Below are 13,021 nucleotides of genomic sequence, written 5' to 3'. Positions count from 1 at the left end.
AGGGTCGAAAAGTCATCTCCAGTGGACATTCGAGGATTTCGATCTGGATCATCTGACTGTTAATGAACGCCAAGAACTATTAAGCTATTAGATAGGTACAGAGATGTGTTTGCCAAATCACCTTCCCAATTGGGTCGATAAACTGTAGCACAATACAGAATAAAATTAGAATTGATTGTCCCAATCAAACAGAGCTTAACACACACCCTACGCCTTGCAACAAGAGGTTGAAAATCAGGTTAGTGAATTGTTGGATGCTAATATATATATATATATGTATATGTAAACCCAAACACGAGAGGTATTAGAACCTATAGTACTTAGTACAGTGCTTGGGTTGGAGGTTGAAAAGACGAAAGAAGACATTTGTTGACATGGACTTGAACTTCTGTAGACTGTAATTTTCAGGAAATACATATGAAGGAAGGTTGTTCCAAAAAACGCCAGTTGGATGAATAGACGAGGAAGATGAAAAGTTGGTTCTGTGAGTTTTGAAATTGGACAGTAAATGGATGTTGGCTGGTGTCAGCACATGTTCGGACTATTTTTGAAAAGAAAGGGGAATTATAGAATCTAATTCAGAAGAACAGTGCCCATGGATGTATCTGCAGAAAAGGCATGCAGCAGAAACAATATATGTATGAGACAGAGAGTGGAGAGATTCTGTTAGAGATGAGAGTCATTAATTAACCTAACTGCCCTCTTCTGAATGGAATCTAGAAGCCTGGGAGAGGTTTTGGGAGCACCGCCCCAGATGTGGGAACAATAATCCATGGTAGGATGGATTTGTACAGAGTGAACAGCTATTTGGAAGAAAAGTAACGCCGTGAGCAAAAGAGAAAATCAAGTTTTTTAGATGCAGAGGAAGCGATATTTGTAATGTGCTTGTGCCAAGGGAGATTAGAAGTCAGGGTAATCTCCAGAAGAGATATATTATTTTGCCTAGATATCGGAGTGTCACCAAGATAAGCATAGGAGCAGAAGAATCCTTTTTGCGAGATATAAGACAAGACTGAGTTTAAGAAGGATTGAAATCAACTAAGTTGTCTTTGCCCCACTGGAGATCGGCATTTAAGGAATTGGTAGCAGATTTTCGAGAAGTTGAAGCTGATTGAGCAGGGCAAGATTTCTTAAAATGGAAAGTGGAATGCAATGTGCTATCATCGGCAAAACTATGGATAGGATATCCAGTCAATGGAAGAAGGTCATTAATATACAAGAGGAAAAGAGTGGGGGAAAGAACCGAACCTTGGGGGACATGCATTAGTGGAGAAGTTAGAAGACAGAGAGCCATCTACCATCACCCTCAGTGAGTGACCAGAGAGAAAACTGGATAACCAATTCAAAAAACAGTTGGCAAACCATAAGATGGAAGCTTGTTTAGAAGATCTTTATGCCAAACACAATCCAAAGCCTTTGAGATGTCAAGAGCAACTGCTTGTGTTTCAATGAACTTTTACATTGAATTAGTCCATAAATGGGTAACATAAGCCAGAATATCAACAGTGGATCGACACTGATGGAATCCATACTGGTGATCATTAATTAGATGGAAGGTTTCTAGGTAGTTTAAGAGTTGGCGGTTAATTGATTTCTCCATTACTTTAGAAAGAGTAGAAGTAATTGCAATGGGACAATAATTGGATGGGAGGGATTTGTCACCCTTTTTTAGGAATTGGCTGGATATGAGAAAATTTCCAAGCAGAAGGAAAAACACCTCTGGAATAAGAAAGTGAAAGGCGGCAAAAAACGGGAGTAAGTTTAGGAGCACAGGTTTTGAGAACAAGTGGAGAAATACCATCAGGACCTGGAGCTTTCTTAGCATCCAGATTCATCAAAATCTGTCTGGCATCCTTTTGACGGAAGACCACAGGAGGCATTGAATGGTGGGAGGTGTTTTACCAAGATCATTAATACATGAGTTGGAAGAAAAATGGGATGCTAGTAGGTCAGCTTTATCCTTGGCTGAAGTGACAATAGAACCATCTGGTTTGGACAGAGGTGGGAGCAGAGATGGACAAAAGTTGTGGCCAATAGCTTTGGCAAGAGACCAGAATGATTGGCTACCATTAGGGCAAGAAGCAAGTTTTCTACTCTTAGCCTGTTCAAATTCTAGTTTGTACTGATTAATAACTGCTTTACAATTGTTGTTAGCTTTGGTGTAGGTAGAAAATAGAACTGAAGAATTAGAAACAAGCCAATTACGATATGTAATGTTCTTCTCTTGAACAGCCTTACCACATTTTTTTGGAAAACCAAGATTTTGATAGAGGATGAGATTTTAAAGTGGAGTGTGAGATAAAGGATTCCATTCCTGCAAGAATAATTTCATTGACATGATCTGAGCAAACGTTGACATCAGAAGTTTTGAAACAGTAATCCGACCAAGGGAAAGAAGAAAAGAAATCTCGCAAGTCATCCCATTTTGCACTCTTGTAATGCCAAACAAGATGAGGTTGGGAATAGCCATGAGATAAAGGCTCCATTGGAGAAGAGACAATCACCAAGTTGTGATCTGAGGTGCCTAAAGGACCTCTCACTTTGACCGTGTGCTTAGAAGGGTTGTTTGTGAGAAAAAGATAATGTTGGCTGTATGGTTAGGGTTGTCAGGTATTATGTAATTGCAACAAGATTGGATTATATAATATAATTTGATTATATAATTGCACTAGGTGTCTCACCATATTCAGCTCCCATTGTAATGGTGAAAAAAGGAGGTGGTTCCCTTCGCATGCTCATTGACTTCAGCAAGCTTAATGCCAAAACTGTTGCAGATAACTTTCCAATACCTCAGATAACTGAAATTTTGGATATTCTGGGGAAAGCATGTTACTATAGCACTCTTGATCTTCAGTCAGGTTTCTGGCAGATTCCCATCCAGAAACATTTGTCTGTCTGCAGATTCCTTGCAGACAGACAGAAAACATCTTTTACAACTGGCCACGCCTTGTGCGAGTTCAGAAGATTGCCATTCAGTTTAAAATAGTCCAGCTGTGTTCGTGAGGGCCATGTCTATTGTCCTGCACGACCTAAGAAAAGAATCCATCTTTTGCTACCTGGATGATATTATCATTGCAAGCATAGACATCAAAATGCACCTGCAAAGACTACAAACAGTCTTCCAATGCTTGAGACAATACGATCTTAAACAGGGGTTACCCCCTTTCCAAATAAACTGAATTAGGGTACTAAAAGTTAAGAAAAGGATACAAAACACAGTAATCCTGCACTTTAGTGTTGTGAGTCTCAGTCAGCCATCCAGTCACCGCAGCTCGGAACTGTTGCGATCGTATTCTGATGGGCAGTTTCGACTTGACTGAGCATACGAAACACTTATTCTATCTGCCGGCTGCCGTTGTATCTGCCCGTCTCTGCTGGGAATACTAACTGTGCAACACTAACTATATCTGCTGGTCTATGTGCTGCGAATGGTCACGGAGCATGCGCGGCACTCGCTATGCACTGGCAATATACTACGTACGCGCAGTATTTTTTTTTTTGTTTTTTGTTTTTTTTTTGTTTTCAGAAAGAATAGAAAACAATTTTCTGACTACATAAAAGAATTTGATTAGAAAAATAAAAGTAGAGTGTGATAAAAACAACAATGGACAAACATATATTGTTTTTTCATTTTCGGAAAGAACAAAAAAACAAATTTCTGACTACATACGAAATTGATTTTAAAAATGAAAGTAGACAAAGTTAAGTCAAAGTATTTTATTATTTTTTGGCGGGCTCCAGGGTTTCCCCTATTCGTCGCTGAAAGTAATCTATACAGTGTGTACAATTTATAACAACTATGTACAATGATTAATTATACATAAAAAGAGAGGATCGCCAAAATGGCTGCCAATATGACCGGACATGTTATTTTGTGCTCCTGAATTTGTGTGGAAATTAAGTGTTTAAAATGTTTAATCAGTTTAAAAAAGTGCTCCACCTGAAAGAGCTTATCTGGAGGATTTCATAGGTGAGATTAGTTTTATTATCTATTGGGAAATTAGTAAATTACCAGCGTTTCTATCTGTGTCCTTTGTGGTCAGACTACAATGGTCACCATGTGGCTGGCAGCAGGGCCATAGAGAGGCACTGATATAAAGCAGAAGCCATGTTGGAAGTTTACACTTGACTGGGGAGTTGCCCAAACTGTGTTTAAAACAGCTGAAAGACTGCTCCACCAAACTGTGCCGTAAACCGCCAAATTGTGTAAAATTGTGTGCTATCTGAACCAGAAACAACTGTTGTGCTTTCCCCCACCATAGACTTAAATGGTGATGTGATATCTTCTTCCCTGTGCGCCTACAAACGATTTCAATGCTACCACGTCTTTGCCGCCTTCAGATATCCCCTAAGATATCCTTCAGATATCCCCCGCTCGTCTCGGGGCATTTTAATGAAAAAGCTGTTTACTCTCCCCCCCCCAAAATGACTGGGGGACAAGCCCAAAACTTAAACGGCTCAGTGGTAGCCACCAAATTGGCCTACAGACTTGTGGCTAACATCTTTTGTCAGGAAATCTTAAGCTCTACAAGGCTCCGCAAACCAGGTGCCTCCGTAGCCAGGTGGGAAGGAGCAGCAGTGCGTAGCACATGCTTCTTGATTAGACCGGTGTTCGAGCCTGTCACCACCAAATACGGAGGATGCAGAAAGGTCAGGGAATGACCAACGCATATCCCGGAGCAATATGGCCTTAGTAGCTAATGCTCCTAAAAAACCAAATAACAACAACAGCTCCACAAACCACTTCTCACTAATCCAGACAGTTAAAGTTCCCACTTATCCGGACGACGTCGACATGGAAGGGAAACTAGGAAAAAGAAAGGACTCGGCAATCTTAACCAGTATGAGGATCCAGATCATCGCAGAAGAAGAGGATGATATGGAGGATAACTGACCGGATGCCCCCCCCCCCCCGACCAAGCGGAAAAACATTAAAAGGACGGGTCCCAAACCAGAACGGGAAACACGTTTCCAGACAGAGACGAGAGAACATCTGGACACAGCATGTCAACAGAAGGAAATGAGTGACAAGCAGCAGGACCACCGCTGGATTCTACTCTGCCAGAGGGTACAGTTTACCAAAAATCCCTGTTACTAAAGACGACCCTTGAAAATCTGTTCAAGGAAAACACAAGTAGAGTATCTGCTAGCCTTGGGGCTCAAATAGTCACAATCTTCCACAAAATGGAAACTATTCACAAAAATATTAGTGAACATTCGAGGTGAGCGGACGCGCTTAGTCAGGGCTCCTCAGTTAAGTGGTTTACTTTTGTATAGTGCTTTTAAATATTTGATTTATTTAGATATTGTTGGATTATTTTGTTATAGGTTTTCCTGTAAAAGTTTGATTTTTAATAATATTATAGATATAATTTTTTAAAGTTAACTTTCATTGAGATTTATTTAATTTTATAATGGTAGTTACGAGATCTGCCTTAAACACGTCACAGGGTATCGTGACTCACACGGACATAGCCGAAGGCGATTTATGGGTGAGTAATGATTTAATCCGTTGTGGAACCTGTGGAATGTTTTCCAAGGTCGACCTGGTGACTAAACCTACCACACCTGGAGATTCTTTTCTTTGTGATCGATGTAAGGAGTGCACCGATCTTAAATTACAATTTGGTGCATTGATGGAACAATTTGAGTCCCTGAAAAAACGGGTGCTTGCCCTCGAGAATAATGCATCTGGGAGCTCGTTAGGGACTCAAGACTCCAGCAATCTACCAAGTGATGCACACCCGATTCGAGCCTCAAAACAGAAAAACCAAGTGCAAACTACTCTGGTTAAAAAGGACATTGTTTTATTAGGAGACTCCATTGTCAGGGAAACGGGGAATATTTTTTGTAATATGGATAGGTGGAGTAGAACCAAGGTATGTCTGCCGGGAGCAACTATTGATGATGTCACCAACAGATTGTCAGATTTTAAAGGGGGTAAAGAGAATATTATTATTCATGTGGGGACTAATGATATTAAACATACACGATCTGACGATTTGTTGGAAAAATACAGGACCATGCTGAGGAAATGCCGCGAGCTAGGCCACAATGTCTGTGTGTCTGCAATTCTGCCCAGACATCATAGGAGGGATTATATGTTAAGAGCCTTGTGGATTAACTCAAGACTTGAAGGAATATGCAAGGCTTTAGGGGGGGAAATTTCTATCAGCATGGCCCACACTTATAGGTAGAAGGAATTTGTTTTGTAGAGACGGGATACACTTAAACAAAGGTGGTGCAAAAGTTTTTGCCATTATCGAGGATACCTTAAATGTTCAGGGAAACTGCTAGTTAGGGGGGGGATGTGGGTAATACTGATACGCATTTATCTGATAATATTGGTCAAAGTAACTCTTGCACATACCTTAAGAGTTCTTATCTGTTACCCCAACTGGACGTATTATCTAGATGATCTGGGGTCAGAAACGTTTCACATGAGTGGGTAGCTAATATCAGGGAAGAGAGCCTAAAAAACTTCAAGGGTTGTGTTAGAGTTGTTAAATATACAAGAACAGTAAATCTTAATTGTTTATACAGTAACATTAGAAGTGTCGTCAATAAAATGAGCGAATTCGAACTGCTGGTTAAAACAAGTAACGCGGACATAATAGGGCTTACAGAGACGTAGTGCCACCTGGAAATTGGGGATGACGAGTTTAAGTACGGCTTGTATAATGTATTTAGGAAGGATAGGGTAGATAGAAGGGGTGGTGGGGTAATGCTTCTTATCAGAAGCAGCCTGAGTGTGACAACAGCTTTTCCGGATTCATTTCACATGCTAGTATAGAGTGTGTATGGTGTGAGATAGTTGGAAACAAAGGTATAATGCGAGTAGAAGTAATCTACAGACCAGGTGATTGTGAAGATTATGACAAAAGCCTCTACATGCAAATGGAATGGGCAAGTAAGCGTCAATGCCTTATTATGGGTGATTTCAATTTGCCTCTAATTGATTGGAGTAAATGGGAAGGAAACTCGACATGGGGAACAAAATTTTTAAATCAACTAGACGACTGTTATTTGTATCAGCATGTCAGGGAAAGTACTAGAGAAAAGAATATCCTAGACCTCATCATCACCCATGAATCAGATGACATAACAGCACTGACAGTAGAGGAACCAGTAGCAGGAAGTGATCAAGGAGTACTACGGTGGCTGATGACGAGAGAGGTAGCAGAAGTAAAAGGCAAAGGAATGGGTTTTAATTTCAGAAAAGGAAATTACGATGCCTTAAGGTACTACATGGCCTCTATTAACTGGGTAGATATCGTGCAGAAAATGAAGACATTTGAACTGTGGTACGCTTTTAAAACTTTAATCACAGATGCCTGGAATGCGTATATACCATTAAAAAAATACTCCACGAGGAGGGTTCCAATTTGGACGAATAGTGAAGTTGCCACATTACTTGAACAGAAAAAGGTGGCATGGAAAGGTTACAGAGCAATAAAAAAATACTGAAGCCTATAACAGCTACAAGGTGATGTGTAATAGAGCCACAGAAAAGGTTTGACAGGCAAAGGCAGTTTATGAGAAATCACTAGCAAACAGAGCAAAGAGGGGGGATAAAGAATTCTTCACATATATTAATGCCAAGAAGTGCAGGAAAACCAGATCGGACCTTTACGTAAGGGAAAGGGGATAGTATTAAATACACCAGTTGCCATTGCAGATGAACTCAACAGTTATTTTGCATCGATATTTACAGATGAAAAACCTTTTGTGGCAATGGGAAATTGTGGTAGCGAAGTTAAAAAATATGTAATTAATGATATTGAAATTTCGCAAGATTATTTAACGAAAAAACTTTCGAGCCTACAGACCAGTAAGGCTCCTGGAGTTGATGGAATATACCCTATAATCTTAAGGGAGGCGGCAAGCGAGTGCATTGAACCATTGAGGTTAATTATGCAAGCATCACTAGACTCCGGGGAGATTCCCTTGGATTGGAAAAGTGCAAATGTATCTCCCATACATAAGGTTGGCTCTAAAAGTGAAGTTGGAAATTATCGACCTGTCAGTCTGACTTCAGTAGTAGGGAAAATCATGGAGGCAATGATCAAGGGTGGAATTCAGGATCATTTGGATCGAATTGAAATTCTCGAGGATACTCAGCATGATTTTGTAAAGGGAAAATCATGTTTAACAAATCTGGTTCGCTATTTCGAAAGGGTCACTCATGAGCTGGATTTAGGGAATAATTTTGACATTGTTTATTTAGATTTCAGCAAAGCTTTTCACTCAGTCCCACATGAGTGGTTGCTTTATAAGCTGGAATAGGTTGGAATCACTGGGAAAATCCTTAGATGGATAGAAGGAGGGCTTCAGGGCAGGAGGCAGAGAGTTGTGATAAATGGCTATTCCTCAGTTTGGGTTGATGTAAGAAGTGGGGTTCCCCAAGGATCAGTATTAGGACCACTGTTGTTTTTAATTTTCATAAACGACTTTGATGAAGGGATAGAGGGCGTGATGTCTAAATTTGCAGATGATGTTAAAATTGGTAGAGTAGTTAATGATCACTGTCAAGCCGAGCATCTTCAGAGAGACCTAGATAGACTTCAGGAATGGTCAGAAAAATGGCAGTTATGCTTTAATCCAACAAAGTGTAAGGGACTTGGGTGTCACGATACGGTCAGACATGAAATTCTCTGAGCATTGTAAACAGGTTGCAAGGAAGGCCCATGGTGTCCTATCGAACTTTTGCAAGTAGAGATAGGGACGTGATAATCCCATTATATAAGGCTTATGTTAGACCACACTTGGAATACTGTGTTCAAGTATGGAGACCGCACCTAAAGAAAGACATCGAGCTTCTTGAAAGGATGCAAAGACTGGTGAGATCGGCAAAAGGGCGTCCTTATGAGGAAAGACTTCGAATATGTGAGTTCCAGAGTTTGGAAACTAGACACCTTAGAGGCGATTTGATTGAGGTGTTTAAGGCTCTGAGAGGCATCAGTAAAATGAATGAGGACGAAATTTTCAAGATTATAAATGATGCTAGAACTAGGGGACATAAATTCAAGTTACGGGGGGAAATGTTTAGATTGGACTGCAGGAAGTTTTATTTTAGCCAGCGAGTTGTAAATTACTGGAACAAGTTGCCTTCATGGGTGGTAGAGGCCGACAGTTTGGGGAAATTCAAAGGTCATCTGGATAGTACTTTCGGGTAAGGGAAGCACATAGGATGATAGGTTTAATTTCCTCTTTTTTTTATTAATTATTATTATTTATTATTTATTTTTTTGTTTTTATCATTGTTTTGTTCGGATTTTTTTTTTTTTTTTTTTGGCCGGTGCAGCATAAGCCGTAGGCTTTCTTGCACCATGCGACTAATACTAATACTAACATGCATCTTGAATGCGAAAGACCCATCACGCATCCAGAAGCATACAAAGAATGCGGGGCAAACCAAAGGCCACAGCACGCTCCCACATAGCCCAAGCGCTGAGGACAAATACGCAGGAGCCACTAGCAGCAATAACCACGCACAAAACGCTATTACCACCTCCAAACTTGGTCATCCTCCGACCAACATCCACAGAAGAGCACGCCACAAGCGAGGCGGTTAAAAATACCATAATAACAAAACTGGCAGAAGATCTAAAAACAACAAGAATAAAATCTGGCTGCAAAATAAGAAACATTGGGGTCATAATAGAAACTCTTACCAAAGAAGATGCCCAGAAGATAATAAGAAACCCGAAAATACAGACTCTAGGCATGGAAGAAGCGCCCCCTAGAAGATAAGGGCCTAGTATCATCATGTAAGATACGGACCAAGAACTAACACCAGCAACACTCCGGGAAGAACTCTACATAAGAAACCTGCAACAGGCTCATCCGGAAGCAGACCCGATGACGCCAGTAACACCATGGTACCAGACAAAATCCAGGTCAAGGAATGCCACAAATTGGGTGGTGGAACTCTCACCAGTAGCTTGGAAGACCATAAACCAACACAACAAGGTTTTTATAAACTGGGGCAGTCATCGCTACAATGAGCACGTAACCATGCCCAATTGCTTTAGGTGTGGCCAATTCTGACACACTACACATACCTGTGCCCAAACCATTCCCACATGTGGACACTGCACAGAAAAGGGCCACAAATTCAAGGAATGCCCTAAAAAAGCAGAACCGCCAACATGTGCAAACTGAAAGTCGCAACAAATGGAAGCAGATCATTCAGTCAGGGATAACAAGTGCCCTGTTTATATTAAAGCAAAGGGAATGTACCAACTAAGACGACTATGGCAGCACGCCTTAAACACTATAACAACAACTGGGTCCATTTCGTCCAGCTAAATGCCCAAAGATCCAAGGCAGTCGCAGATCAGCTAACCAAAAAAGCCGACGAAGAGAACATAGACATCCTGCTTATACAGGAGCCCTACATCCACAGTAAAGAGGTCAGGGGATACCCTCGAATTACAAATTAGTCCAAATAGATGAGGAAACCCCTTGGGCAGCAGTTCTAATGAAAAAACCTAACTACACTGTAACAAAGCTAACAAATTACTGTCTCCCTTGGGCTGCGTGCGCTCACATTGTCACAGTCTTGTGCGAATTCTATGCAGTTTCACTCTACTGCAGGCCAGGAGAAGATATCTTACCTGCCATAACATATCTGCAGAACATATGTGCAGATTTCATGAATGCAAAAATAATTGTTGGTGCAGACATAAACTGTCACTCATTTGCATGGCACAGTGAAACCCAGGAACGACGTGGTGCTATAAATGGACAGCACCTTGAGGAATTCCTCACGAACAGTTATTTCACCATCTTAAACCGACCAAATAATCTGCCGACCTTCTCCAGCACCATGGGGGAGGCCACAATAGATATTACATTGGCCAGCAGATCTATTGCTGACCACATTACCTTGTGGACTGTTACTGAAGATTGTACAATGTCTGATCATAGTGCAATCACGTTCAACTTGAACTGATCCATAACCAGAACAACAACACCAAGGCAAAAGCAGTTTAGATATGCTATCCACAAGGCTGACTGGCCTATGTTCCAGGAGACGTTGCATATGACTGCCAATGCACTTGAAACGGAAAGACTAAATCTAGATCAACATCAAACTATAATAACAAAACTAATCACTGATGCTGCGGATAGAGCTATCAAAAAGAAAAGACAGATCCCAGGAGCCGTCCCCTGGTGGTCCCCGGAGCTCCAACAACTCAGACAGGAGATGAACACCTTCAAGAAAAGCTTTCAGCACTCCAGGTGCAGCTGGCCTACTGCTGAAGTGGAGGCACTGCGGGAGCAATACAGTGCAATCAGAAATCAATACACAGTTCAGATCCGGGAACGGAAGCAACGTACATGGGAGCACCTGGTCTCATAGAGGAAATAGTCCTTGGGGAGTGGTTTTTCGTGATCACGATAAAACTTCCAAGAGGCGAAGTTATCCTAGCAACCAGGAAGCCACAGGAAGAATATACCAAGACGTGGAAAGACTCCATTTATAACATCTTGGATGCCATGTTTCAGGAACACCAGGATCCAATTACGCCGGAACAACTGCTACCATGCCACCAAAACAGTACCTACACCATGGCAGAAGTAGAGGAGCCTTTCACCAGGGTTGACCTGGAAAATGCAGCTGCCAAACTACAGAACAAGAAAACACCAGGCATGGATCTCCTAGTGCCCGAAATCGTAAAAAAAAGCTGCTGAGGCCATTCCCGATCAAATACTAAACCTTTTCAACAGTGCTTAAAAGAGGGATACTTCCCCCTCGCATGGAGGGCGGTGGAGCTCTACCTTGTCTTAAAAAACCCTACAAAGCAACAGGACCTCCTGGGGGTCCTATCGACCCATAGCACTATTGACAGTGTTAAACAAGCTCCTGGAACACCTATTGCGGAGCAGGTTTCAAACTCACTAAACCAACTCAGGACTCCAATCGCCAAACCTGTACTGTTTCTGGAGAGGACACTCAACTGTTGATGCCCTGGAGAACATCAAAGCAGCAACAAACAGAAAATACTTTCTTGTCATAGGAGTGGATTTTGCCAGGGCGTTTGATACCCTCTGGTGGCCAAGCATCCTCGGCAGGCTCCGGGTGGCTAACCTGCCAATCAATCTTTATAAATGCATTGCTACCTACCTGTCAAATAGATCCATCATTGTCACAGCCTCGTTCTGCTCAGTCTCAAGATCAGTACATAGAGGATGCCCACAAGGCTCTGTCCTAGGTCTGCTTCTCTGGAATGTGGTCCTGGATGGCTTCTTAAACCTTGATATTGGGAATGCTAAGACACAGGCCTATGCAGACGACCTTGTCCTGATGTTTGCGGAGGATGGTAGAGCTCAATTAGAAAACATTGCAAATCGGGCGATTGCTGCCTTACAACAATGGGCCAGTGGGAAAAATCTGACAATATCACCAACAAAGACAAGTTCAATACTACTTCGGGGAACTTTGGACATCAGGAGGCCTCCCCAAATAAAAGTTCAGGGAACCACAGTCAAACTAACAACAATTAAAGTATCTCGGTGTCATCTTAGACAAGAACTTATCCTTCACACCCCACATTAACAATATCCAGAACAAAATTAGAAAATATTCCTCTCTTCACAAGAACTACTCACAAGGACTGGGGCCTAAGAAAGAAGACCCTCGCCCTTTACCACAAAATGATCTTCCTGCCAGTCAACAACTGTAACAAACAGAAGAAAGCTAGAAACAATGCAACGATACATCCTGCTCACTATATCCAGAGCCTGCAATACAGTCAGCACCCACGCACTCCAGGTCCTCATGGGCACCCTTCCCCTGGAGTTGGAAGTCATTCGATGTGGACTCCTCTACCCTCTCTCCAAAGGCCAAACTGCTACCTGCCAGAACTTCAGAATAGATCTGACAAATGACACCAAAACAGAAAAGAAGAGACTAACCTTCACTTCCAACAAACTTGGCAAACCAACTGGGAAAATTCACCAAAAAGTTCAATTACCCGAAAATTCGTGCCAAAAGTACTGTATTCCCAACCTA

The sequence above is a fragment of the Mastigoproctus giganteus genome, chromosome 4 (genome assembly GCF_048544385.1).
Source record: "Mastigoproctus giganteus isolate SK-2022 chromosome 4, ASM4854438v1, whole genome shotgun sequence".
NCBI classification, from domain to species: Eukaryota; Metazoa; Arthropoda; class Arachnida; order Uropygi; family Thelyphonidae; genus Mastigoproctus; species Mastigoproctus giganteus.
The sequence above is the reverse complement of the archived record's forward strand: the minus strand, read 5'-3'. Positions refer to the sequence as shown.